Below are 27,753 nucleotides of genomic sequence, written 5' to 3' on the forward strand. Positions count from 1 at the left end.
CACGGAGTTGCAATTGTGGGAGCAAACTGCAGCGATTAGAGCGGGCACAGAACCTCTCAGTGACACAATAAACAGCAGGGCAGAGTGATTTCCATTTAATTAAAGTGCTGTTTAGTCAGGTTCCAGTCCTGGGCAGGGCTGCAAAAGGATAATGGAACATAGCTCCTCGTGCAATGGAGAAGCAAAAGAGAAAAGCTTTATTTAAAGAAACACTAGACTGAAAATAGGGTAATACATGCAAAACAGAATAGAAAAACTCATTGGTCCAAGAAGGCAACACCTCTTTGAAAACATGCTTTGTGCAAAACATCTCAAGACACTCACACAACTCTCACACACCCTGCAGGTGTTTAATCCTTGTTATAATTTCTTGTCCTTGAGCAGTTTAAGAAAGGCAAGGCTTCAAGGCTGCCTTTTCCCTGGCTCCCAGCAGCATCCAATGACACAGAGGGAAGTTAGAAATGGAGTTTGCCACCTCCCTCTCATGGGGGTCTTACACAGGTCCTTCCATTTTTAGGGAATCATAGAAACATGGAATGGTTTGGGTTTAATTCCACCCCTGCCATGGCAGGGACACCTCCCACTGTCCCAGGCAGCCCCATCCAGCCTGGCCCTGGGCACTTCCAGGGATCCAGGGGCACCCACAGCTTCTCCCCACCCTCCCAGCTCGGAGCAGACACCTCATCCCTCAACAGCAGGACATGGAGAAGCCAAATCCCAGCTTTTCTGTGCAGGAGGATGTTCCTGGTGCCATGGAGCTGAGCTCTGTCTGGTTTCCAAAGCCACCAGGACATGGGGATTTGCTGGTTTTTTGCACGGGGTGGTTTGAGCCCAGCCTGGTTTCCAGAGGTCAGGCTTAAGGCACGCTGGTGGAGAGCTGCAGGAGCCAGCCTGAGTGCCAGAGCCTGGATAAACACAGCCTGCTCTCCGTGCAGGAGCAGCAGCCCTGCAGCCTCATTTTCCAATGATGTTCATCTGGCACCTTCCTGCTGCACTAAACTCACTTTGAGGGAGTCAAGTGAAAAAAAAATAAAAATTTAAAAAGAAGAAAAAAAAAAGAGAAAGTGGGAAAACCAACAATGCTAAAAAAAGGCCTGCTATATTTAGGGTAAAGCTGAGGATGCATTGGTCAGTGTCCAAGGGAAGTGGCCCAATGACCTGATTACCGCTCAGCAAAGTCGATGGGAAAAGCTGAAAGTGGAAAACTCGATCGGTTTTATGACCTTTAAGGAGTGCAGTCAGAAAAGGGAGTTTAGTGCCTCTATCTTACCATTTGTTTATAATATTAGTCACTCTTACAAGAGGGCCTGACTCACGCTGCCAGAGTTTCTCCTCCTGTATAAACTAAAACGCTGTGACATTCAATTATTTCATTATTTTAGGCCCCTCCCAAAGGAACACTGCCTGAAGCACCTTCTCCTCCCAGTGACACCAAGTCTGCACAGAACAGCATCTGGCACTGGTTCCTTCCACTCCACTCCACTCCAGGCGCCGTGGAGGTGGCCAAAATTAGCAGCACACTCACCCTGAGCCCCGTGCTTGGTGCTGAGGGGATGAACATCCAAATTTTGGGCTTTCAGCTTAATTTCGGGCTAGGATTTTCTGGTCTGGCCCATGCTGGTGTGTCTGCACTTAGAGGCACTCCAACATGTTTATCTTCGTGTGTTTATGAGTTCATGAGCTGAGAAAGTGAGGATTGGGCAATAAAGATCATTCCACTGAAATCATCACCCCCACCCCAATCAACCCGGAGATTTCACACTTGATTTTCAAAGGCGGGCTGCGAATCACGGGCGGGCGTTTTCCCTGCTGGCTCCTCCTGGGTGCCACCTCTGTTTCACATGGATGTGAAGCTCTATTTATAAATCACAACCCCGTCCCATCTGCACAGAGCCATCAGATCTGGACTGGAAGCTGCAATCCCCGAACGTGCCCTCGGCGCCCTCCACCAGCGGCGTTCCTGCCCCAGTTGGCTCCAAACCGCCCCGCAGGTGTTCAGTTCAAGGAGTGTCACCAAGGTGTGAGGCAAAGCAAGCCATTCCAGCCCAGACTGGTTAATACTTATTTTCTTTGCTGCTAATTGTGCCCGCAGCCAGCGGATTCCCTCATTAGCCCCGCTGGATCCCCGCGGTGAATTTCGCCCTTCCCGCCCAGCACGGATTTTATTCCTGAAGTTGGCAGGCTGGAAAACTGGCCTGGCTCCAACTCTCCCAGTGCCTGGAACACAAACCTTGCACAACCCTCCCAAGGCAGCACTTTCCCCGTTGCCACCTCCGTTGGCAGCGCCGTCCCGGGCTGTTCCCTCTTGCCCAACACGCTTTTCCCCTGGGAAAGCTGACGGCTCTGTCTGGAATAGAAAATGATGTTTGAAAACAAAGACACGTGGCAGGGGTGGAAGGGACGGCTGAACGTGCTGCCGAGGGAGAGGGATGATTAATTGTGGGGAAATCTACGATGCGATCACGGTGGGGAGGTGGCAGCAGCGCCGCGCTTCGCTCCTGCCTCTTCCCGGAGCTGGTTCTGGTTTCCAGGCTCAGCACGGGCTGGGCCTGCTCTGCAGGGATTTGCAGCATCCCCAAGTGAGGCCCATGGCCTGGGCAGCCCTCAGGAGCAGATCTGTCACCAGCTGTCCCCTGCCTGCTGGGCCCAAGCTCGGCCTAAATCCAGCTGTGAGGGCGATGAGACTGACCCCAGACTCTGGAAAACAGGAGGAATTGATCTGCACTGAGCTCTGGAGCAGCTTTCTGCCTCCTGAGCAGCCACACCAAGCAGCCAAGTCCAAATTCAATGGGTGCTTTAATTCCATCTGGGAAATGTGGAGCTCCAATCCACGTTATTTAACTCATGGAACCGTGGAATGGTTTGGGAGGGAAGGAACCTCAAAGCTCAGCCAGTTCCCACTGTCCCAGCTTCTCCCAGCCCCAGCCAACCTGGCCTTGGGCATTCCAGGGATCCAGGGGCAGCCACAGCTTCTCTGGGAATCCTTTTCCAGCCCCTCTCCACCCAGGAGTTCCTAATTCCTAAAATCCCACCCATCCCTGCCCTCTTCCACTGTGTCCTGTCCCTCCATCCCTTGTCCCCAGTCCCTCTCCAGCTCTCCTGGAGCCCCTTTAGTCCCTGCAAGGGTCTCTCAGCTCTCCCCACAGCCTTCTTTTCTCCAGGCTGAAAAAACCTAATAAACAAAACAGGAATATTAAATATATTTGTTAACAACAAACGTTATAAATATTGAATTTAAATCCACATTTAAGACCTTTCCCTAAATGATTGACCAGAGGTTTATGACACAAGTCAGTAACTAAACATGATTTGTTTAAAGAACAGTTCCATTTGAAAAAGCAAATGCTGTCAAACCATTCATGGGGGAGGAAAAAAGTGCCTTTGGCGTTGTATTAACGATATATTTTTAATTTCCCAGTTGCTGCAGTCTCGCTGTTTGCATTTAAGGCTGTCAGAAAGAATTGTTTAATAAGTGCCAGGGAACAAAGAGGCTGGAAATCACCTCCCTAGGAAAGCTAGGAAAGCTTTCAGCAAGAACCTGGAGGAAGAAAAGCCTGGTCAATAGTGCTCGGAAGTGCCTGTTTGTGCTGCAATTAAAGGAATTTTGAGATATTAAACCTTCTGTGGGGCTGAACAACGTCTGCTGAGGGAATGGCAGAGGGATTGTAGGGAACAGGGATAAATTGGTGCCAAAGTTGTCAGTGCAGGGATCTCTGGAAGGATGTGCTCATTCTTTAGGATCAGCATTTTTCCAAGGCAAGTCCAGCAAAGTTTGGCCTAATCCAGATCTAGCAAGGACAGGCAGGAGGAGGGATGAGGGGAAAATGCTTCATCCATCTCCTCCTGCTCCATTTCACCTTGATCATGAATTTAATGGAAATGAAGGCTGGGGGCTGAGATATTGATAAAAATCCCTGGGCTTGGTGGGGAACCCCAAAGCATTTCACTGATATTGGGGTGGTTTTGTTAGGTTGATTGGTTCTGATTTGGGTTTTTTTTTTTTTTTCCAGCATGGAGCCTCACCTTCATAATTAATAAAACCAAATGGCAGAAAACACCACCTGGCCTAATGAACTCCCAGCACCAAGGTGAGCTGGTGAAGCATCCCTGCCCAGCTGGGACAGCTCTTAGCAGGAGCAGCACATTTTACAGAACTTCCCCTTGGCTTTGCCCTCCTCACACAGCCCTGACATTTCAAATGTCAGCTTTTTATTGAGCAAGAGACTTGGAGGAGCTGAAGCAGCCTTGAAAAACAATCCCCAGAGCCCAGCCCAGGTCTGCAGGGAGCTCCCAGGACCTGCAGCGCTGCCCTGGCCCCTCCAGGCGATCCCTCACCTTCATTTCCCCATCGTTATCCCCTCTCAGCCTCATTTCCTGCTCCCATCCGGGGCTGGGTGTGCATGGGGAGCTCCCCACGCCCTCTGGGAGTGCTGAACTTTGCAGGGACTTGGGAATTTTGGCACCTTGCACCGGAGCTGGGGCACTGCTGAACCAGTTTGAGGAGCCCTGGCATTTTAATCTGGAGGAAAGCACTTTTAATTAATCCCTCCTGCCCCTCAGCTCAGAGCTCGTGCTGCAGCTCCTGGCTCCTCTCTGGGCTGGTGGCAGAGCCAGCAGCAATTCCTGGGCACAGCACTCACAGAATCCCAGGAGCACCGAGTGGAAAATCCCTCCAAGGTCATGGAGTCCAAGCTTGTCCCCAGCCCAGAGCTCTGGGTGCCACCTCCAGCCCTTCCTTGGGATGGTGACACCACCCTGCCAATGCCTGGCCACCCTTGTCCTGTTCCCTCTCCTCCTCTCTCTGGTCCCTGGGAGCAGATCCTGACTCCCAAATCCTGGCAGGGAGTTGTGCAGAGCCAGAATTTCCCCCTGAGCCTCCTTTTCTCCAGGCTGAGCCCCTTTCCAGCTCCCTCAGGAATTCTCCAGCCCCTCCATGCCTGACTCACCATTCAAAAAGCAAATATTTGGAGGCCCAGGCAAATCTGGGGTGCAGAATCTCCTGGTTCCACTGGATTCCCTGTGGGAGGAGGGATCTGAGCACCCAGGGCACAAAACTCCTCCATACCTGGAGCCACCTCACACAGTGATAAAGATTTTGGGAAGGGCGAAGAAAATAGGAAAACCAGAATTTCTCTGATCATTATGAGGCTGCTCCAACCTGGGGTTTTCAGCATTCCCAAAGCCAGAAGAGAGAGGAAAAAGAGCTGTGGGAAGGGGGAGAGCCTGTTGTGAAGAGGGGAAAGATCTCCCTGAGGATGCCAGCACAGCTCCAGGGGTTCCAGCTGTGGCCAGGGCTCTGCAGGGCTGGGATGGCAAATCCAGTCTGGGCACGAGGATGATGCTGGGAGGGACTGGAAACACCTCCAGAGGGCTGGGATTCAGGCCCTGCCTCTCATTAGCAGCAGCTCCCTGCTTGCAGGCCCTTTACAGGATGGAGGGGTTTAAGAACACATTTTACCATCCATTTAATGTAACAATATTAAGCTCGATTTGGCAAGGCCACTTCAGACATAAAACTTTTAAAATGAGCTTTTTCAGAGCATAAAATCACAATTGGTCCTGCTAGTAAAAGGATAAAATAAATGTCTATTCACCCTAATTGCTGTCAAAGTTGTGATTTTTTTTTTGTTTTGTTTTGTTTTCTTTTTATATGTAGTAAAGCCAACGTGGTTTTATTGTATAGGGTGCAAACGCTCACCGTGTAATATTATAAATCCTGCAGAGAATTAAGCATCTGCACATTTTTCCTGGCTGTTTCTTGCTTTAACTGGAAACGTCTGTGAGCCCTGGCACAAAAGGGAAGTCTGTGGGCGAGCCTGATCCCACCTCTTTTCCAGCCCCACTGTTTCTTTTCCAGCCCCACTCTCTATTCCAGCCCCACTCTCTGTTCCAGCCCCACTCTCTTTTCCATCCCCACTCTCTTTTCCAGCCCCACTCTCTATTCCATCCCCACTCTCTTTTCCATCCCCACTCTCTGTTCCAGCCCCACTCCCTATTCCAGCCCCACTCTCTATTCCAGCCCCACTCTCTATTCCAGCCCCACAATCTCTTTTCCAGCCCCACTGTTTCTTTTCCAGCCCCACTCTCTCTATCCCAGCCCCACTCTCTATTCCATCCCCACTCTCTATTCCAGCCCCACAATCTCTTTTCCAGCCCCACTTTCTTTTCCAGCCCCACTCTCTTCCCAGCCCCACTCTCTATTCCAGCCCCACTCCCTATTCCAGCCCCACTCTCTATTCCAGCCCCGCTGTTTCTTTTCCAGCCCCACTGTTTCTTTTCCAGCCCCACTCTCTTTTCCAGCCCCACTCTCTGTTCCAGCCCCACTCTCTTTTCCAGCCCCACTCTCTGTTCCAGCCCCACTCTCTTTTCCAGCCCCACTCTCTATTCCAGCCCCACTCTCTTCCCAGCCCCACTCTCTTTTCCAGCCTCACTCTCTATTCCAGCCCCACTCTCTTTTCCAGCCCCATTCTCTATCCCAGCCCCACAATCTCTTTTCCAGCCCCACTCTCTGTTCCAGCCCCACTCTAGCTCTTTCCAGCCCCACTCCCTATTCCAGCCCCACTCTCTATTCCAGCCCCACTCCCTATTCCAGCCCCACTCTCTTTTCCAGCCCTTTGGCAGCAGGAATTTGTGGGGCTGAGCAGCTGGTGGCAAACTGAGCAGAAAGGATCCTGATCCAGAACATCCACAGGGTTCATCCCCACAGCTGGAAGGAGCCAGCTCCAGCTGGAAAACAAGAATTGTTAGATCAGCTCCTCCTGCCTGGGAGCCAGTGTGGGAATTGTGGCATCCAGGAGCTGATCTCTGAACTTTCTGCTTTCTTGAGGGGTCTCCCTGTTCTTCCAGAGCAGCTCTACCTGCTGCAATTCCACCAGGAATTCCTGCTCTGTCACACCTTCTCCCTGAAAACCCCTACAAGGAATTTTGGGGTCCCTCTGACTTTACTAACTCTGCTTTGGTTAATGGGTCCCTGGGTCTCCCTGTGCTTCCAGAGCAGCTCTGCCTGCTCCAATTCCACCAGGAATTCCTGCTCTGCCTCCTCCCTCTCCCTGAAAACACCTCCCAGGAGCTCTGAGGGTTTGGTGGTGCCCTGGCAATGTCCCCCCGAGGAAAGTGGCAGGAATTGCCCCATTCCAGCTGGGCTGTGGGTGGGAATAGAGGGGATGAGGAGAGGAAACATCCCAGAGACACCCCAGGGACCGAGGGGTGCTGGATAACCCAGGACAAGCACCCAGCAAGGCTTAACCAAAGCAGAGAACACAAAAAGAACAAAAAAACCTCTCACTTCTGGTTGTATTTATTTTCCTCGAAGGTTCTCTGACCTTCCAGGGGTGGCCCAAGAGAGTTACCAGGGATGGGGAAGGGCAACATGGAACATGTGAAATTTGCAGGTATTTTTTGAAAAATAGCAAAGAATTTTGTCTGGGTGGGGGCTGGAGCAGGCAGAGTGACAGAACCTGCTCCTGCACTCCTTCCCCCATTTCTGCTTTTATAAAACATTCCCCTTTGCCTTGTTTTCGTGGCAAGGAGCAGGAGATGCATTTTGGCACAAATTTGGGGCTCTCCAGGTTCCTCTGGGAGCTCCTGGGCCCAGCAGCAGCACAAATCAGCCTCCAAAATGATCCTTTCTCATGGTGAAAGGAGCCCTGGTGGTGCCTGGCATCTCCTGCCAGCAGTGCTGCCCAAAGGGGAGGCTCGTGTTTCCAAAACAATTTCGTCATTTCCCTTATTTACTTCATTATCACCTCAATCTGCAAATGAGGTTTCAGTGGAGGCAAAAAAAAAAAAAAAAAAAAAAAAAAAAGAAAGAATGTTCTCCACCTTATAGATTTTCTTTTTTTTGTTCCAATTTTGGAATAATAATTATGATGTGTTTCTCAAAACTTTTACTTTTGGTAATTTTTTGGTTTTTTTATTTTTTATTTTTTCAAATCCAGCAGAGATTCTGTAGCATGACATTTAAAATTAAATGAAGGTGGTTCACACCAACTTTGCTTCTGTTGCTCCTCGTGGGATTCTTTGGAAAGGGAAGATTTTTCCAGCCCAGGCTGGGTGGATTTGCTGATTTCCAGCCTCCAGCCAGCCCCAGCAGAGATAAGGGCTGGGATTTGCACTGTGTTGTTCTTCCACTAGATGTCCCAGTAAATATTATTTACATTGATCAGGATTGAAGGATTTCCCTGGAATGCTGGTTGTTTTTTTTGTTTTTTTTTTTTTTTTGTCCACCTTTATGGCTTCATCCCTGGGGATAGAATTTTTAATTGTCCCAAATCCCTGCCCCTTGTTCCTGATGTTTGGGAGCTGCCCAGGAGACAGGAAGAGGAATTTCTCCTGGCCCCAAATCCCAATCCCCAGTTCCTGACATTAGGACACAACCCAAGGGACAGGATCAGGAATTCCTCCTGTCTCTGTCCCAAATCCCAGCCCTCTGTTCCTGGAGTTTGGGCACTTCTCAGAGGACAGGAACAGAAATTCCTTCTGGCTCCATATCCCAAATCCCAGCCCTCTGTCCCTGGAGTTTGGGAGCTGCCCAGGAGACAGGAACAGGAATTTCTCCTGGTCCCAAATCCCAGCCCTCTGTCCCTGGAACTGGGACACAACCCAAGGGACAGGATCAGGAATTCTTTCAGTCTCCATGTCCCAAATCCCAGCCCTCTGTTCCTGATGTTTGGGCACTGCCCAGGAGACAGGATCAGTAATTCCTCCTGGTCCCTGTCCCAAATCCCAGCCCTTTGTTCCTGGAGTTTGGGCACTGCTCAGAGGACAGGAACAGGAATTCATCCATGTCCCAGATCCCAGCCCTTTGTTCCTGACATTAGGACACAGCCCAAGGGACAGGATCAGGAATTCCAGTGCCCATCCTGGCCCAAGAGCAGCCAGACCCTCAGGGTGTGCAGAGCATCCCCAGGGCTGTGCTGAACTTACCCCCCATTTCCAATCAGCCTGGGAGGGTTAAAACCCCTCTCATGCCCCAGTTGTGGGACTGGGATGTGCTGGGGCTGTGAAATCAGAGCTGGTCTGATCCCTTTTGTTCTCTCTGGTGGTCTCCTCCCAGCAAAAAGCTCCTCACTTGTTCCTTCTTGCTGAGCTCCTCGCTGTCCTTCAGCAGGGGAAGGTTTGAATGAGACACTGTCACTGCCTGGGGGCAAAACCACAGAGCAGACAAAGCAAAACCCTCCCCAGAATCCCCCCAGACAGCTCCAGGTGCAGAACACAGCACACACAGAGAAAACACGGGAAACCGTGTTCCCTTCTGAGCTGGAATTAAAGGAATTGGATTAATGATTATTTAAGTAGACACACATGAAAACAGATTGGGTCCAGATAAGAAACAGGTGAGTGCAAACAGGATGGGTGATAAGGGGACAGCTGGGTTAGTTAAATTGCTTTTTAAAATCCAGGGGAGGGGTGTGAAGTAAGAAGGAATGGAAGTTTGGGGTGGCTGGTTTGGGTTTCAGCTCCTCAGGAGCACAGGAAGCTGCTCAGGCAGAGCCTTCCTCAAACTGAGAATTCATCCCTGCTGGAATCACCTCCCTGAAACTGCTTCATCCAATTTCAATTTTGCACCCGAATTTTGCTCCCTCTCAGGCCAAAGTGGAGAAGAAACATTTACCAGAGTGTTCCTAAAACTGATAAGGGAGAGCAGGAGGATTCCACCCCTCTGGGGCTGTGCCCTCATCCCAGGGCAGACACCTGCACAGGTAAAGTCAGCAGCACCTCCTGACCTTCATTCCTCCAAAAAAAAACCAAAAAAAAAGCAAATAAATCACAAACAATCCTGAGGATGGCTTCAATCACCCCCTTCACACATTTCCCTTCCTTGGAGAAAATCCCTCCTGGATTCCAGTCCTGCTCCTGTTCTCCTGGCTGGCAGCAGGATGGTGCTTGGGAACACTTGAAAAGAATTGGGATTGTTTTGGGGGTTTTTTTCATATCCTGGGAGAAACTAAATCAACAGACAAATGTGGAAGCTCTGAGTGGAAAATCATGTCCAGACTTGTGCATAGAGGAGAAAAAAAAAAAAAAAAACAAAAACAAAAAGGCAGTGATAACAAGGCAAATCCTGCAGTTTCAGGTTTATGTTACATTCATGGGGAAAAAGTCCTGCTCAGCTTTTCAGGCTGTCTGTGTCTGCAGGCAGCCATCCCAGACTCTCCATCAGTTGTGCAGTAAAAGTCAGGAGAAGATGGGAGCAGACAAAATATGGGATGAGAGTGCAGTGGCTGCAGGATGAGGGGATGATTTCTGTGGTGTTGCTGTGGCCTAACACAAGAGAAAAACCTAAAAAAAAAAGAAAACATCCTGGGGCACCCAGACAGACTCCTGGAGCTTGCCAGGAGCTTCCCAAGTGGAATTAAAAATGGACAATGTGTTCTCCCGATTTCCCTGGGCTCTGTTTTTCCTTAGCTTTGAATCCTGGGTATCCTCTTCCATCTCTCAACACTGATCTGCAGCCAAATAATCTTCAGGAAAAAAACCTTGGGAAGCTCATCAAGGAGCAGTTGGGTCCCTCTGTGCCTGCCACTGCCTGGCTCAGGGTTTGATGGATCAACAGTGCCAAGGAGCAGAGGATGAGCCCTGGGAATTCCCAGCCTGGATAAATCACAGCCCCATCCCCTCCTCGGGCTGGGAAAGGAGAATTGTGAGCATCAAACTGATGGGGATGGGGAGAGAACAGGAAAATTAATGTTTCTTACAGACTTTTTTTTTTTTCTTTAATTCTTTTTATAAAAACTCTCATGATTCTATTCCAGACTGCCTGGTAGGAGCAGATGGATTTATCTGTGCTGACAGAACAGCTTCCATCCTTGGGAATCCCTCCTGACTCCTCACTGCCTCACTCTGCAGCTTTTAAAGGATGAGGATTGGGATTTTCCTGCCCTGGGGGAGGTTCTGTCACCCCAGGTCTGATCCTGTGGGAAGGGGAATTTCTGCAAAAAATCGAGTGCAAGATCCCAAAGGACAAGCAGGACAAACCCCTTTGCACTGCAAACCTCACCAGGAATCACAACTTCATTCAGCCCTACCAGAAACCTTGGGTTGATTTAACCTACAGAAGATAATTAGGTGATAATTAACACATAACAAATGACAGGGATTATTATTGCTGCAGCCAAAGGCACCTCCAGCACAGATTTCCAGTCTTGGCTCAGCACAATATTTTGTTGTGGGTTGTTCTTTTTTTTTTTATTTTTTAAATTTTTAAATTTTTTGCTTCCCACAATCCCGTTTTTGGGGAGCCCAGGCTGCAGGAAGGCACCTTGGGGTGCAACAAGGAATGGTTTGGAGCAGAAATTTGTTCTGCTGGGGATTTCTCTTCCTGAAAGGAGGTGATGATGAAACTGAGATGTGGCTCTGATAAACACCCCCAGCCTGTTTGGGGTGGCTCCTGGCCAGGAGGAAACTTTGTCAACAGCTTTAATTGGGGTGGCTCTGCTCCCCCAGAGCAATCCTGCATTTCTCAGGCTTCTAAAAGCACCAGTGGGATCATGGAATTATGGAATTATGGGATGGAAAGGACTTTAAAAATCACCCTCCCTCGTTCCCACTGGGAGAAAACCTGAAATCCACCTGGATCCTTGAAAGTCACCTCAAAATCTGTTATTCCTGGTCTGCATCCTCAGAAAAACTCCAAATCTTTTACAAAAACTCCAAATCTGTTATTCCTGATTCACACCCTCACAAGAACTCAAAATCTTTTATTTCCTCACAAAAACTCCAAATCTGTTATTCCTGATTTATATCCTCACAAAAACCTCAAAATCTTTTATTCCTGATTTCCACCCTCATAAAAACTCAAAATATTTTATTCCTGATTTATTTACTCACAAAATCTCAAAATCTGTTATTCTTGATTTATTTCCTCACAAAAACTCAAAATCTTTTACTATTGATTTCCACCCTCTCAAAAACTCAAAATCTGTTATTCCTGATTTCCACCCTCATAAAAACTCAAAATATTTTATTCCTGATTTGCACCTTCACAAAACCTCAAAATCTGTTATTCTTGATTTTTATCCTCACAAAAACTCAAAATATTTTATTTCTGATTTATATCCTTACAAAAACTCAAAATCTTTTATTCCTGATTTCCATCCTCACAAAAACCTCAAAATCTTTTATTCCTGATTTGCACCTTCGCAAAAACTCAAAATCTGTTATTCCTGGTCTGCATCCTCACAAAACTCCAAATCTTTTACAAAAACTCCAAATCTCTTATTCCTGATTCACACCCTCACAAGAACTCAAAATCTTTTATTCCTGATTTACACGTTCACAAGCACTCAAAATCTGTTATTTCTGATTTATTTCCTCACAAAAACTCAAAATATTTTATTCCTGATTTATATCCTCACAAAAACCTCAAAATCTTTTGTTATTGATTTCCACCCTCACAAAAACTCAAAATCTTTTATTCCTGATTTATATCCTCACAAAAACCTCAAAATCTTTTATTCCTGATTTATTTCCTCACAAAAGCTCAAAATCTTTTATTCCTGATTTACACCCTCACAAAAACTCAAAATCTGTTATTCCTGATTCAGACCCTCACAAAAACTCAAAATCTTTTATTCCTGATTTATTTCCTCACAAAAGCTCAAAATCTGTTATTTCTGATTTATTTCCTCCCAAAAACTCACAATCTTTTATTCCTGATTTGCACCTTCACAAAAACTCCAAATCTGTTATTCTTGATTTTTATCCTCACAAAAAACACAAAATCTGTTATTCTTGATTTCCATCCTTACAAAAACTCAAAATCTGTTATTTCTTATTTCCATCCTCACAAAAACCCCAAATCTGTTATTCCTGATTCACCTCCTACAGAAGCTCTCCATGCTCTGCCAGGTCAGGTCCTGGCGTTGGGGTTTTCCTCCCCAGGTGACACTTCAGGTGACAAATGCCAGCGGTGCCACCGAGGCTCTGAGCCCTGCTCAGTCCTGCAGCCATCACATTTATCCAGCCCCAGCTCAGGACAGGCTCAGGGAGAAACTCTTCATCCCTCCCTGAATCCCAGAGAAGGACACAATTCAGATTTTTGGGAGTTCCTTTCCAACCTGTAAAATCAATGTACAACACTTGACGTTCACCAGCCAGGTTTAATTCAACATTAAACCCAAAACTGGCCAGGCAGGAGTGGTTCAAAGCCCCCACCACGTGCTGAATTTTCACATTTTCCCTCTGACTTTCCACTGGAAAGGAGAACCAGTGGATTCCCACGGGGTCACCCAGAGTGAAGTGTCCCCAGCCAGGGCAAGGAGCTGAAAAGCTCCAACCTCTGTGGCTTTTCTTACAGAGCTGACCCAGGAGCTAAAATTCTGCTTTTCCACCTTTTCCATGCCCAGCTCAACCCTTTGCCCATCCTGGCTGGGCACAGAGACTTGCTGCCCACCCTGATATCTATTTTTTTATATTAAATTTATTTTTTCCCTTCTCAGCTTGTGGCTGAGGACATTAAAATCTTCTCAGTAACTCCTGCAAGCTGCAGAGCTCTGAGTTTCCTCCCCAAGCACTGCAATAATTCTTCCAGTGATCATTATGATCCTTCCAGATGTTGGTGTTTTCCAAGCTCAGCTCTGGGGCTGGACAGTGTCTGGGATTTCCCAGCCTCCCTTCCCTGCCACAATTAGTTAATGACTCCAAATAACCAGCAGGGATTTGCTGCAGTGCAGGGAACGTGTCACAGCAAGCAGAGCTTTGACACAAGCACCACTTTTGGCACCCCTCAAATTCCACACTGCTGTCCTAAAATCCAAAATTATCGTTGTCCTGATGCATTTAAAATAATTCCTGAGGTTTCCAACGTGACTGTGAATTTTTCCCTTTTTCCTTCTGCTTTTTCAGAAGCAGCAAAGCCCAGGGTGAGGATTCTCAACTTTGCACTTATTTCTTTTTCTCATCTTTAGCTTTATTTGGAGAGTGGATTTTTCCCCTCCTTGCTTCTTTGAGTTTTGACCACAAAAATATCAAATACTGAAAAATGGAAGGTTTAAAAACGAAGCAATGGTGCTGAGTCCTTTCAGGGATAAACAAATCCAGCTACTCTGGGATTTCCACCACAAAAACAGAATTTGATGTCAGTTGTGGGTCCAGATTAGGTGGAAGGGGAGGGGAGCATTATTTATTTATCTTTAATTGCCTAGGGAAGCATTATTTATTTATCCCTTCTTGTTTATTAGCTGCAAGTGCCCTCCCAGAATTGGATAATTCTCCTGCTGAGCCCCCTGGGACAGGGAACACCCTGGAGTTCAACCATTGCCAGGGAAAGAGAATTGCAGATTTCACTCTTTTGTGAGCTGGGAGCTCCCTCCTGTCTAATTTTTGTATTTTCTTGGCTCAGGGGAGACATTTCCATGAACTTCCAGGCACCTGGTGAGGCTGAGGCAGAACTGATTGGTAATGATTTATCCTAAATCCAATAATGCTGATTTTTGCTCCTTTTCCCTGGTGTGATCCCAGTCACTCAGCAGAGCCATGAGCACCTTCCAAATTCTGGAAATTGCTGAGAAAAAAACCACAGGGACTCTTCTGGAAGTCAGGGATTGTTTTAGGGGTGGGAACATCCCAGGATATAAAACATTCCCTGTTCAGGAAGGGGTGACAGTGGCTTTGTCTTTTGGGTTTATTGTTGACCAGTCAGGGCTTAAAAAAAAAAAAAAAAAATTAAAAAAAAAAATCAACTTTTAGCTCCTCATTTTCAGCTTTGCCCTCACCCTGACAGAAATCTGCCTTTCCTTGGCCACCTACAGAGCAGGAGAATTTCTGGAGGTGAATCCTTCTCCACAGCAATTCCTGGAGTTAAGGACTCTGTGGCCTGAAGAATATTTTTCTCCTGACATCCATCAGAAATCCCAGGGCAAAAAGCAGCAGGTCTGAACAGGAGGAAGAGGCTGGTTTGCTGCCTTGCAGCATTTTCTGCTGATCAGCCAGGCAGATAAAGCTCTGCTGGGCTGGAGCAGTTGGAAGTTGTGGTCGTGCATTCCCTTTGTGATGATTTCTCAGCAGAAATTCTCGTTTTCCCTCCTCACCTGCAGTGGAAATCCAGAATTCCATTCCTTTTCCTTTTCCCCTTTCCCTTTCCTTTCCTTTCCTTTCCTTTCCTTTCCTTTCCTTTCCTTTCCTTTCCTTTCCTTTCCTTTCCTTTCCTTTCCTTTCCTTTCCTTTCCTTTCCTTTCCTTTCCTTTCCTTTCCTTTCCTTTCCTTTCCTTTCCTTTCCTTTCCTTTCCTTTCCTTTCCTTTCCCTGAAACTTCCCTTTTTTTTCTCTTCTCTTCTCTTCTCTTCTCTTCTCTTCTCTTCTCTTCTCTTCTCTTCTCTTCTCTTCTCTTCTCTTCTCTTCTCTTCTCTTCTCTTCTCTTCTCTTCTCTTCTCTTCTCTTCTCTTCTCTTCCTCTTCCTCTTCCTCTTCCTCTTCCTCTTCCTCTTCCTCTCTGGGGCACAGGAACATGTGGCTGCTGTCCTGAGCCCCACAGCTGCCCTGGAATCACGGAATTATGGAACCATGAAACCATGGAATAATGGAATAATGGAACCATGGAATTATGGAACCATGGAATAATGGAACCATGGAGTCATGGAATGAATTATGGAATCATGGAATTATGGAATTATGGCTTTTATCCTGGTTTTTCATTCCCAAATCCTGCTCATTCCAGGAGCTTCCCTGCTTTTCCCTGTTCTCAGGTTCCCCAGCAAACTGATTCATCACCTGATGAATTCCAGCTCTTCTTTCTGGAGCATTTTGAGAACTTCCCAGTCCTTTCCCATTCCCCTGATGCTTCTGGAATCCATCTTTTCAGGAAGGAAAAAGGGATAACTAAAATAATTCGGGTTTGTCACCTCTATACAACACCCACTAAACAACTGATTCCCATTTAATACCCCCGTGACCCTTGGAAAAAAGATTTAAAATCCCTAAACCTTGTAGGAGCCAAAATTAGAGCTGTTTAATTCTGGAGCAGAAGAGAATAAACCTCTCTGTCAGTAAATCCTTTAAGAAGTGAAAATGCATTTATTAGAGAAAAGAAAAAAGTTATGGATGTTTCAGAGGTCAGGAGAAAATGCCTGGGAGACCCGTTCCAGCTGATCCACGGAGGTCACTGTTTATATTTTTTGCTATTTATGTGTGAAATGTTCTCTGAATGAAGGGCATTATCTGACAATTTACTGCTGATTTTCTCCAAAAGGTGGGAAAATGGATATTCCAAAGGGCTGGGTCTCCAGGCAAGAAAATGGGATTGGAATCAATTCAAAGAGTTTTGTTGTTTTTTTTTTTTTTTTTTGCTTTGTGCTCAGGATTCCTCCTGAGAGTTCTGGATGGGTTTTGTGGGTGAAAACAAAGGGGAAAAAAAGAAGGGAGGCAGCAAAAAAAAAAAAAAGGAGGGAATTCAGAGACAGAGATTTCTGCCTGAGGAAAACTTTCCCTGTTTTACAATTCTGTGATGGCCAAAAATTGCTCCAAGTGATGCCTTGGGTACCAGCTCTGTGTTCATAACCTGTGTTTATAATCTGTATTTACAACCTGTAAATGCTGATTTCCCTGTTGCTGGGAATATTTGGGAAGCAGGAATGGCAAAGTGTGGAAGGAAGAACAGCAGAAAGAATTCTGCAGAAATTAAAGGTTTTATGTCTTGCCAAGGCAAAGCCCCTCTGTGTTAATTAATGCTCATCATGGATCAAGGTTAAATAATTTTAGGGAAGCAAGGATCTGCCTCCAAATTCTGCAGGATTCCTCTTTTTCCACTTCCAAACTTGATCAGCCAATCCCAAAAAAATCCCCAAAAAATGGGAAGTTGTCCCTCTGCAGCCCTGGAGAAAATATTCCTCCTTTTTCCATCCTCAAGGACAGGTGGGGGGATTTAGGAAAACTCAAATTTTTCTTTGTACATCCACCAGTTTTTGGGAATAGTTCTATCAGAGATGGGAGTTTGGATCCATCCTACAACAGGGACATGGAAAATCTCTGCTGGGAGAACTTTTTTCCCCTCTGGAATGGGAAAATTAAGTAGATTTGTAGATCATAACAAACCTTACAAGGTCCTGAATCCCAGAGAATTTGGACCAAATAAGTGTCAATAAAGTTCAGAGTTTTCTCTTGTTATTTGCTCTGATCTTTTTTTTTTTAATAGGAGCATGTTCTTTGTAAGCATTTGGAAAAATAATTTTTGAAGCAAAAGAAAAAAAAAAATCATGTTTGGACAATTTGGTTTCTTCTTGAAAACATTTCAAATCTCTACTTTTAGGTTGCTAAACCAGAATAAAAAAGAATTATCACACATGACAATTTGCAAAGCTTTTAATTAGCAAAGCTACCAAGACAGGAAAAAAAAAAAAAAGAAGTGAGGGAGGAAAAAAAGCAAAAATCTCAAGAAAACTTGCAACAGGTTTTCTCTAAGCATGGGTGGAGTGGAAAAAGTGAGCCAAGATAATTACCCACACTTAGTCATAAGGAGCAGGAAACACAGTAAAAGAAAAAAAAAATCTAATTGGGGCTGTTTTTCATATATATATATTAAGGTGTTAATTTCCATCACATCATACAATGCAAGAACTTGGGATTTGGAGTGCAGGAACTTTGCCTGCAGATGAAATGACAGAAGAAAAGGCAAATCCACGTGCAGAGGTGACATGCACACAATTAAATATTCCCCCAGCAGCTCAGGCTCTGTGCTCTGCAGGGATTTGTTTGTTTGACTCCAGACAAAGCTGAAAAAAAGAGTTTTGACACAAACCCAGAGGAGAGACAGAAACTTTGCAGGGCTCCAGATCTGTGTCCTGATGCTCTGAAACAATTTCACTGAGAGGAGTTTGACCCATTTTAATCTCACTTTGCAAAGATCTGTGCACTTTAATTAAAGTGCAATAACATCATTAATTCTATTCTATTCTATTCTATTCTATTCTATTCTATTCTATTCTATTCTATTCTATTCTATTCCATTCCATTTATTATATTATAATTAGTGCAATAATATAATTAATACTATTATTAATATCTTTAATAATATCATTATTAATAAACACAAAATCACTGTGACCAGCTGGAACACTGAAGGGAGATTTGGGAAGGCAGGAGTGGCTGCCTAGAGCAGAGGATGGGCAGAATTAGAGAACAAAAGTTGTTATTTATTAAAAACATTCAACAGATGCACTTTGAGCAGTCAGAAAAAAATGCTGAAAAAATGCAGGACCTTAGATACTCTTATTTTAAACTTAAAACATTAAATTCACCACATGATGCAACTAAGAGCTGCACTTTGTAGCTTAGAGAGTTTGTAAACCTTTAACATTTTTTTCAGCTAATCATATTCTTGTTTTTGCTTAATGTCAGAAGTTCCAGGGTTATGACAGCTGATACTCCACAATGTGTTGTAGGAAATATTTGGAATTGTGGTTGGATTTTCATGGAAATGATAAAAGGATGGGTTATTCTGTCCAGAAAAGCAAAAGGGATCAGTTGGTTGCCTGCAAGTTTCTTGTCAGTTCATTAATGGTCACGAGTTTTTCACACAATTGAAGTTTGGTCCATTTGCATATCAGGGGTTAATTCTGCAATTACAGCTGCAGGTAATGAGGTCACATTGCCCCAGTTTGCTTCCCCCAAAATTCACTTCTGTTTATCCTTTTTGGGAGCTGAGGTTGTGAGGTATCTTTGGTTCTCAGGATTATTTTTGTCTGCCCAAAATGTGAAGAGCTAAGACTCTGTGGAGCTCAGAGTTATGCACTAAAGCACAGGATCTAAAAAATAAAAAAGACAAAAACTTAATCAGGGCAGAGGGGCTGACAGATCCCATGGGTTTGTTTTCTGGATCTCTCCAGACCCTGCAATCCCTGCCCAGAGGGAAAGTCACCTCTGAGCCAGCACGGAAAAAAACCAGAGGTGAGCAAACAAAAAACCTCATTTGTTTGTGTTTGCAGGCTCAGGCCTCTCCTCTGTGCTGGGATGGCATTGCCTGGCTCCAGCTCCCACAGGGGGAATTTTGGGTGGCAGAACTCGTGGCAGGGTTTGAGCTCTGGCACTGTAACGTCAGAGACAATTCCTAAACTGTTCCATGAGTTCATGTCTCTCTGTTCCAGCCCAGTGAGCAATGCCCAGAGCTGGGAATGGCAGCAGGCACCTGTCAGGGACAGCACTGTCTCCAAAAAGTCTCAGCAGCGCCTCTGAGTCACCAGGCTGCAGATCCCAATCAGCCCTGCCAGCTTGGGATCCTCATTTATCTGCTCCACACACCTCATGCAGAACTGGAGGGGATTTTCTCTGCTTTGCTCTTCATCCCTGACCCCAACAAAAATCTGCTGAAAATTTAATCCCCAGACACTCCTTGGGATGAAGAGAATCCCTTTGACAGAGCAGCCATGAGAATTTATCCAGCAAAAACAAACAGCCTGGGCAAGTAAAGGTGTCACCAAACCAGGGAAGAAATGGGAAATACAAAAGGGGAAATTCAAGGCATCACCTGCCCATGGCAGGGGTGGGATGGGATGAATTTTAGGATCCTTTCCAACCCAAAGCATTCCATGATCCCACAAAAGCTCCATCTGGATGAGCCCCCTTGGTTCTCCATCCCTTCCAGGTTTGTTCCAGGAGTTCATCCACCCTCAGCCTCTTCCAGCTGGGATCCACATCCAAACTCTGCCCAGCTCCTCCAGGAGAAAATCAACTTTCAACCCAAAATTCTTGTTTGGGTTGGAGAGATGAAGGGTGGATGAGGAAAACAGCATCATCTTCCCAGCCAGACAAAGTGAAATTGGGTTTTAATCAGAAAAAAAGGCAAAAAAGTTTCAACCTGGGGATGTGACACTCTCAGGAGCAGAGATTTGGGTTTGATCAAAGGCCCAGAAGAGGTTGGAGGTGTCTCACTCCTGGCTGGAAGTTATGAAAATAAGAAAAAGAATTGCATGGCAAAACAGTCAAAATAGCAAAGATTCATAATATTTTTTTTTAAATTAAGATTTTAAAAATAAGAGTTTCAAAACTTGAACAGAATATTTTTATTCATTGTTTTTTGAACAGGCAAACTGCTCCAAGCAATGAGGTTTTTTTGCAGTGAAAGTGATAAAAGCAAAATGCCTCAAAATTGTTTTTCAGTGAAAATAAAGTTTTAGTCAAGAAGAAGCTGAGATGTTTAAGTAAAATTTGAAACAAAATATTGATGGTGCAGACATTTTGTCCTACAAAAATGAAAATGTCAGTTGGCTGCAGAGTAAAAAAAATTTTTTTTTCTTATCTATTCTTGCAGCCACTACCCTAAATTCCATTCTAAGCAAAATGTGATGATTTCACCATTTCCCTCAGAAAACTACAAAACCTCATCTCCTCCATCTGCTTTTAGTTTGAGCTAAAAATATGTTTAAAACAAGAAGAGTGATGCCTCTGAAAAAAAATAAAAAATTCCTGAAGCAAAAAAGTCAAAAAAAAAAAAAAAAAAAAAAAAAATTCTGGATAAAACTCGAAGCTGCCTGACAATTTTCCCATCCTACAAAAACTTGAGATTTCCAAAACTATTTTGCTGTGCAGTGGGAATAAAATTTGTAGAGCAAAGAGAAGATCCACCCAAGAATATGCAACAAGCCTGTGGGGAAAGCTCTGATTTGGGATTTCCAACCCAAATATTCCCCCTGTCTGCTGGAGCTGCCCTGGGTCTGGGAAGCTTTGTTCCAAATTTCCTGCAGGAAAAAAAATAAAAAAAATTAAAAAAAATAAAGAAGAAGTTGTGGTTTTAGTGAATCACGGTGAAAAATTGTCCTCCAGAATTTCTCAACTCGTTTTTGAGATTGGGGATTAAAGGAGAAGGAGCTTCCCCTGGGATTTAAGGAATGGGATGGAATTTAAGGAATGGGATGGAATTTAAGGAATGGGATGGAATTTAAGGAATGGAATTTTAAGGAATGGAATGGGATTTAAGGAATGGAATGGAATTTAAGGAATGGAATTTTAAGGAATGAAATTTTAAGGAATGGGATGAGATTTAAGAAATGGGATGAAATTTAAGGAATGCAATGGGATTTAAGGAATGGGATGGGATTTAAGGAATTAAATGGGATTTAAGGAATGGGATGGGTTGGGATTTAAGGAATGGGATGGGATTTAAGGAATTCAATGGGATTTAAGGAATTCAATGGGATTTAAGGAATGGAATAGGATATAAGGAATGGAATTTTAAGGAATGGGATAGGATTTAAGGAATGGAATTTTAAGGAATGGGATATGATTTAAGGAATGCAATTTTAAGGAATGGGATAGGATTTAAGGAATGGAATTTTAAGGAATGGGATGGGATTTATTAACAAAGGGATTTAAGCAATGGGATGGGATGGAATGGGATTTAAGGAATCCAATAGGATTTAAGGAATGCAATGGGATTGAAGGAATGCAATGGGATTTAAGGAATGGGATGGGATGGGATGGGATGGGATGGGATGGGATGGGATGGGATGGGATGGGATGGGATGGGATGGGATGGGATGGGATGGGATGGGATGGGATGGGATTTAAGGAATAGGATGGGATGGGATTTAAGGAATGGGATGTCAGGAACTCTGGTGCTTTTGGGGAGGTTTGGGATCCCCAACTCTTTCCCAAAATCCAGCGAGGTGCCACAGGCAGACCTGGAGTTAAGATCTCACCTAAAAAACCCAAATTTCTCAGCTTGGGGCATTCCAGGCTGGCAGAGAGACCCACGAGGAGCAGCAGCCACGGCCTGGCAGCTGCCCCGAGGTGAGGCTGGGTGCAAACCCAGAGAGGAACATTCTGAGCAGGGGCAGGCTCAGCTCCCCTCCCTGCCCTGCCAGCAGCTGAGGCACCAACGGCGCTGGCAAGGGCTGAAATTCCCATTCCCGGTGACACTTCTGGGAAGGTTTTTGGCACACAGAGACCTCATCAGGGCAGGAATGCAGGGTGGGGCTGCAGGTAACAGGCACTCTCTGCCCTGCTCCCCTGTTATTTTTAGAGCCATCAGCTGGAGTGTCACCTTCCCCACGAGCCACCTGAGCCTCCTCACCGGCTGCAGGGTGGGATTTTTTTCCTTTTTTTTTCTCCTCACTTTGAAGTCAGACCAGTAATGAAGTCAAACCAGACTAGCTGAGGATCCCAGTGTGGTGCTGGTGCTAATAATAGGATGTGAGCTGTCCCAGAGGCTCTGAGGCAGGGATCTGAGCAGGGCTGGGCTCCTCTCCATCCACCAGGGATTAACTCACCACCCTGCCTGGAAAACAACACCCAGAGAAGCCAAGGGTCCCATCCAGCCTCATCCCCTGGGCTGAGCTGCAAATGCAGCTCGGCAGGTTTTGAGCCTGGCTTCAGGAGGAATTAATTAACTCATTCATTAGGGAATAATTCCTAAATGTTTAGCTGGCAGCCAGAGGCTTGTGTGATATAAATAATGTCCAAAGGCAGAAAATCCCTTTGGGACAGGATGATCCTGGCTCCTTCAGGACAGTGTGACCCTCACAGTGACACTGCCCCCCAAAACGATGCAGAGGGACCCCCAGGAACAGCAGGGGCTTGTGTGGATGCTGTGCCGAGCACAGGGAGGGAAATGTTTGGGGAACAGCAAAAATGTGGTGCTTGAGGAGCTCAGGGAGGGAGAATATTCCAGGGAAACCCCAGAGTGACCCTGCAGGGGCTGAAAACCAGGAGGGAGAGGGGATTTTTAGCAGGGCAGGCAGTGACAGGACAACGGGCAGTGGATTTAAACTGCCAGAGGGGAGGGTGAGTGGGATTTGGGAGGGAATTCTTCCCTCTGAGGGTGGGGAGGGGCTGGGATGGAATTCCCAGAGGAGCTGGGGCTGCCCCTGGATCCCTGGAGCAGCCTGGGACAGTGGGAGCTGTCCCTGCCATGGCAGGGGTGGCTCTGGGTGAGTTTTAAGGTCCTTTCCAACCCAAACCAGTCTGGGATTCCACAATTCCACGAGTTCAAGCATCCTGGGCATTCATGGGAAGGGAAACGTTGATTTTCAGTTTGGGAATCTAAACACCAGGGCCTCGTGTATCTGATTAATTCCCTTTTCTCCTTGATGTGATGTTTAGTTCACAGCAACACTTCCTCCAGATTTAAACCCTGAGGGGAGGAAAATCCAATTTTACAGATGCTGAGTGTGTGAAGGGGAGCTCCTGGGTGAGTGAGCACAGGGATAAAACTGGGACAGGGACTAAACCCAGCCAGGACTGGGCACAGGGATAAAACAGGGACAGGGACTAAACCCAGCCCAGGACTGAGCACAGGGATAAAACTGGGACAGGGACTAAACCCAGCCCAGGACTGGGCACAGGGATAAAACAGGGAATAAACCCAGCCAGGACTGGGCACAGGGATAAAACAGGGAATAAACCCAGCCAGGACTGGGCACAGGGATAAAACAGGGACTAACCCAGCCCAGAACTGAGCACAGGGATAAAACAGGGACTAAACCCAGCCAGGACTGGGCACAGGGATAAAACAGGGACAGGGACTAAACCCAGCCCAGGACTGAGCACAGGGATAAAACAGGGACTAAACCCAGCCCAGAACTGAGCACAGGGATAAAACAGGGACTAAACCCAGCCCAGGACTGAGCACAGGGATAAAACAGGGATTAAACCCAGCCCAGAACTGAGCACAGGGATAAAACAGGGATTAAACCCAGCCAGGACTGGGCACAGGGATAAAACAGGGATTAAACCCAGCCAGGACTGGGCACAGGGATAAAACAGGGACTAAGCCCAGCCCAGGACCAGGCCCAAGTCACTCAGTGCTGGTCCTGGCAGAGCAGAGCAGCGCTCCAGGAATGCTGAGCCACCTCAAACCACCTCAGTGGGACAGGTGGCAGCAGCTCCAGGAATGCACAAACTGTATTTTTCCTTCATTTTGACATTTTTGCCCCTCCCCACCTCCTTGACCCCTGCTGGATGTCAACCAGCCCAAGGCTGATCTCGTTCCACGTTCACAAAGCAATGACACCCGTGGTGAAAATTCAAAATGTGAGTGGGGCTGTTTCACTCTGCAGCCCCCTCTGAGTGTGGCTACTCATGTTCTTGACAAGGAGGAACGTTGGGATTCGCTTGGTAAATTTTCTGGTCGATTTGGTTGATCTAAATCATTCCTTTGTACAAAAAGCTGGCAAAAGACAGCAGAAAATCAGCTTGGGAGGATGTGGTTATCAGGAGATAATCAGGCCCCGGGGGAAGCAGACACACCTGGCTCTGCTGTGCCCTGGAGGAATCATTAACTCCCTCCCACCCCCCTGCAGGAATCACCACTGGCCTCCAATTCCAGCAGGGAGACATCCCCAAAAACAGCTCCTGGGGAAACCCTGAGCCCTGGAGCAGCAGAGCGGCTCCCAGGGAGCTCCTTTAAACCCGGGTTTAAAGTCAGCAGTGAGGAGCTCTTCTGATGAAGTGCCCCGGGCTGGGATGGCAGGAGCTGCCCCGGGGCAGGCACAGCCTCTCCCTGCCGGGACTCTGCACCGGGGTCACGCCGCGGTTAAACTCAGGGAGCTGTGGATGAGTTCCCTGGCCAAAAACCAGCCCCAGGGCACGGCAGTCACAGCTCCCAGGAGAGCTGGGGCTGGGAGAAACCTGGAGTGGTTTAGGGACAGTGGGGAGGGATAAGGAGGAAGAAGAAGGAGGGACGAAGAGGAGAAATAATAAAGAGGAATAAGGAGGAAAAAAGAAGCAGAAGGAGAAGGAATAAGGAGGAAGAAGGAGGGATAAGGAGAAGGAAGAAGAAGTGATAAGGAGGAGAGATGAGGAGGAAAAAGGAAGGATAAGGAAGAAGAAGGGATAAGGAGGAGGAAGGAGGAGAGATGAGGAGGGAAAAGGAAGGATAAGGAAGAAGAAGGAGGGAAAAGGAGAAGGAATAAGGAAGGATAAGGAGGAGGAGGAAGAAGGAGGGAGGTGGAAGAAGGAATGATAAGGAGGAAGAAGAAGGGATAAGAAGAAGGAAGAATGAGGGATAAGGAGAATGAAGAAGGAGGGATAAGGAGGAGGAATAAGAAGAGATAAGGAGGAAGAAGAAGGAAGAATAAGGAGGAAGAAGAAGGAAGAATAAGGAGGAGGAAGAAGGATTGATAAGGAGAAGGAAGAATGAGGGATAAGGAGAATGAAGAAGGAGGGATAAGGAGAATGAAGAAGGAGGGATAAGGAAAAAGAAGAAGGAAGGATAAAGACAAACAAGAAAGATTTTCCAGCAGTCTCAGGCTCTTGCAGCACCAAGAGTTACAGCAGGGTGGGGGGAAACCCCCAGACAGATCCATGAGGAGCAGAGGAGAGAGGAAGGGGCAGGGAGAGGGGAGTGGAGCTTTTGGGGTGTTTGCCCTTGAGCCCACCTGCTCCTCCCAAGGAAAGCCTTGTCTCCCTGCAGCTCTGATGCTGCTGGCACCAGGCACTGCAAATCCAGAGGGAAAATATTTTCCTTGGAAGGCAGCAGCTGATAGCTCAGCAAGGTGGAAGTGGATGTGACACCTCCTTGCCCCGAGCCCTTGGCAGTGGCAGCTCCTTCCTGAGCCCAGCGAGTCCCAGCCTGTGACAGCCACTGACCCTGCAGATCCCAGGACATCCAGGGGATGGATCCATCCCAGTGGGAATGGGAGCACATCCAGGGATTTGGTTCTGCTGGTGATGGATCCATCCAGGAGGGAAGGGCAGCACATCCAGGGATTTGGCTCTGCAGGTGATAGATCCATCCCAGTGGGAATGGGAGCATATCCAGGGGGATTTGGCTCTGCAGGTGATGGATCCATCCAGGGGGATTTGGTTCTGCAGGTGATGGATCCATCCAGGAGGGAAGGGCAGCACATCCAGGCTGTTGCAGACACCTGATGGTGCTCACTGAAGCATCACTGGCATTTTCCTGCAAGACCCATCCTGAGAGATTTGGCTCTTCCACATCCCATCCTCCCCCTGCTCCCACCCTCCAACTGCCACAGTTTACTTTGGGCAGCTGCCAGATTCTGTTAATTAAACTATTATCTTCCCTCACTCTCTTTTTTATTTTTTTTTTTTTTTTTTTTTATTGAAGATCTCGTGGCTCTGAGGAATCCATTGTTTATTTTAATTAGAAGTGAGGATTTGTCTAGAAATCCATACGTGGTGCTGGCTGGAGTTTTGTACTGTTCCCAGGTGAACGTGGAAATGGTGCTGGCTTGAAATTAAGGGCACAAAAGTGGCTTTCATTTCAGCACAAACCTTAAAAAAAAAACCACAAAACAAACCAAACACCTGAAAATCTGAATCTCTAGGTAGGGAAATAATAAAAAGTGAAAATCAGCCTCTTTGCACACACAATTATTAAATAATTATGGACTTAATATTCATAATTGTGGACACAAGTGGACAAGCCCTGCTACAAACTGAACAGGATTTCTTTGCTAATTTGACAGATTGAGAGAAAATAAAAATGAAGGCAGTGCTCCAGGCTGGCTGTACAGCCAAGAGCTTTCACCTGCTCCTGCTCTGCCTTCAGGGCCTCTCAGTGCATCCCTCACCCGAGAGCACAGCTCCCCTCTGCCTTAGCTGTTCTATAATTAGACAAATTAATTGGTTATTTACAGTTGATGGGACCCTTCTGTCCCCCAGGTGCCCAGTCAGGTGTGACTCAGCTCCTCTCCATCCCCCTCCAGGGTGGTTTTATCCCACCTGCCAGCACAGAAGTGATGGACACATCCCAGAAGTGTTCATGGGGTCACAGAGCCATGGAATGGTTTGGGTGGGGAGGGACCTTAAAGGTCTTCTCATGTCCATGGCAAGGACACCTCCCCCTGTCCCAGGCTGCTCCAAGCTCCATCCCTTGGACATTCCAGGGATCCAGGGGCAGCCACAGCTTCTCTGGGAATTCTATTCTTATTCTTATTCTCTTATTCTCTTATTCTTATTCTTATTCTTATTCTTATTCTTATTCTTATTCTTATTCTTATTCTTATTCTTATTCTTATTCTTATTCCTATTCTTTTCTCCCCACCCTCACAGTGAACATTTTCTTCCTGACATTCCAGCTGATCCTGCTCTCTGTCATTTGAAGCCATTCCCCCTTGTCCCTGCACTCCAGGCCCTGGGGGAAATTCTCTCTCCATCTTTCTTGTGGGCTTCCCTCAGGGAAATGGTTGGGATGGATGCAGAGAATTCAGGACTTCAACTTCCCAATCCAGGCAGCCCCTGAGGGCACAACTCAGATTGAGCCATCCCTGTATCCCATCCCTGTATCCCATCCCTGTATCCCATCCCATCCCATCCCTGTATCCCATCCCTGTATCCCATCCCTGTATCCCATCCCATCCCATCCCATTATCCCATCCCATCCCATCCCATCCCATCCCATCCCATCCCATCCCATCCCATCCCATCCCATCCCATCCCATCCCATCCCATCCCCTGAGTTTGCCTGAGGATCTGTCTGGTTTTGGGATTTGTTTTAGAGCAGAACTGACAATTCCCTATCAATCCCCTTCTCCAGTTTTTACTCCCCCTCCCAGGGTGAAACTCCTGCTGCCTCCAAGGAACCCTCTTCCCCTCTCTTATTTTTTTCACCTCCCTCCAAACCATGGAGCACTGACAGAGGGAATTCTCTGCCAAGCACAAACACACTTTTGAAGAGTTTCAGCTCCTCCTGGCTCACCTGAGCGTTTCAAAGTGAGGAAGGAGCAGGGAGGAGAGATTGCCACTGCTCACAGTGCCTGGGCTGAATCTGAGTCTCTGGAAGAGACAGAGGAGTCACAATTCCCAAAAAACCTCAGCAAGCTGCTCTTGTTTGAGATTTGCCCACAATATCCACAATATTTGTT

Source organism: Oenanthe melanoleuca, chromosome 18 (genome assembly GCF_029582105.1).
Source record: "Oenanthe melanoleuca isolate GR-GAL-2019-014 chromosome 18, OMel1.0, whole genome shotgun sequence".
NCBI lineage: Eukaryota > Metazoa > Chordata > Aves > Passeriformes > Muscicapidae > Oenanthe > Oenanthe melanoleuca.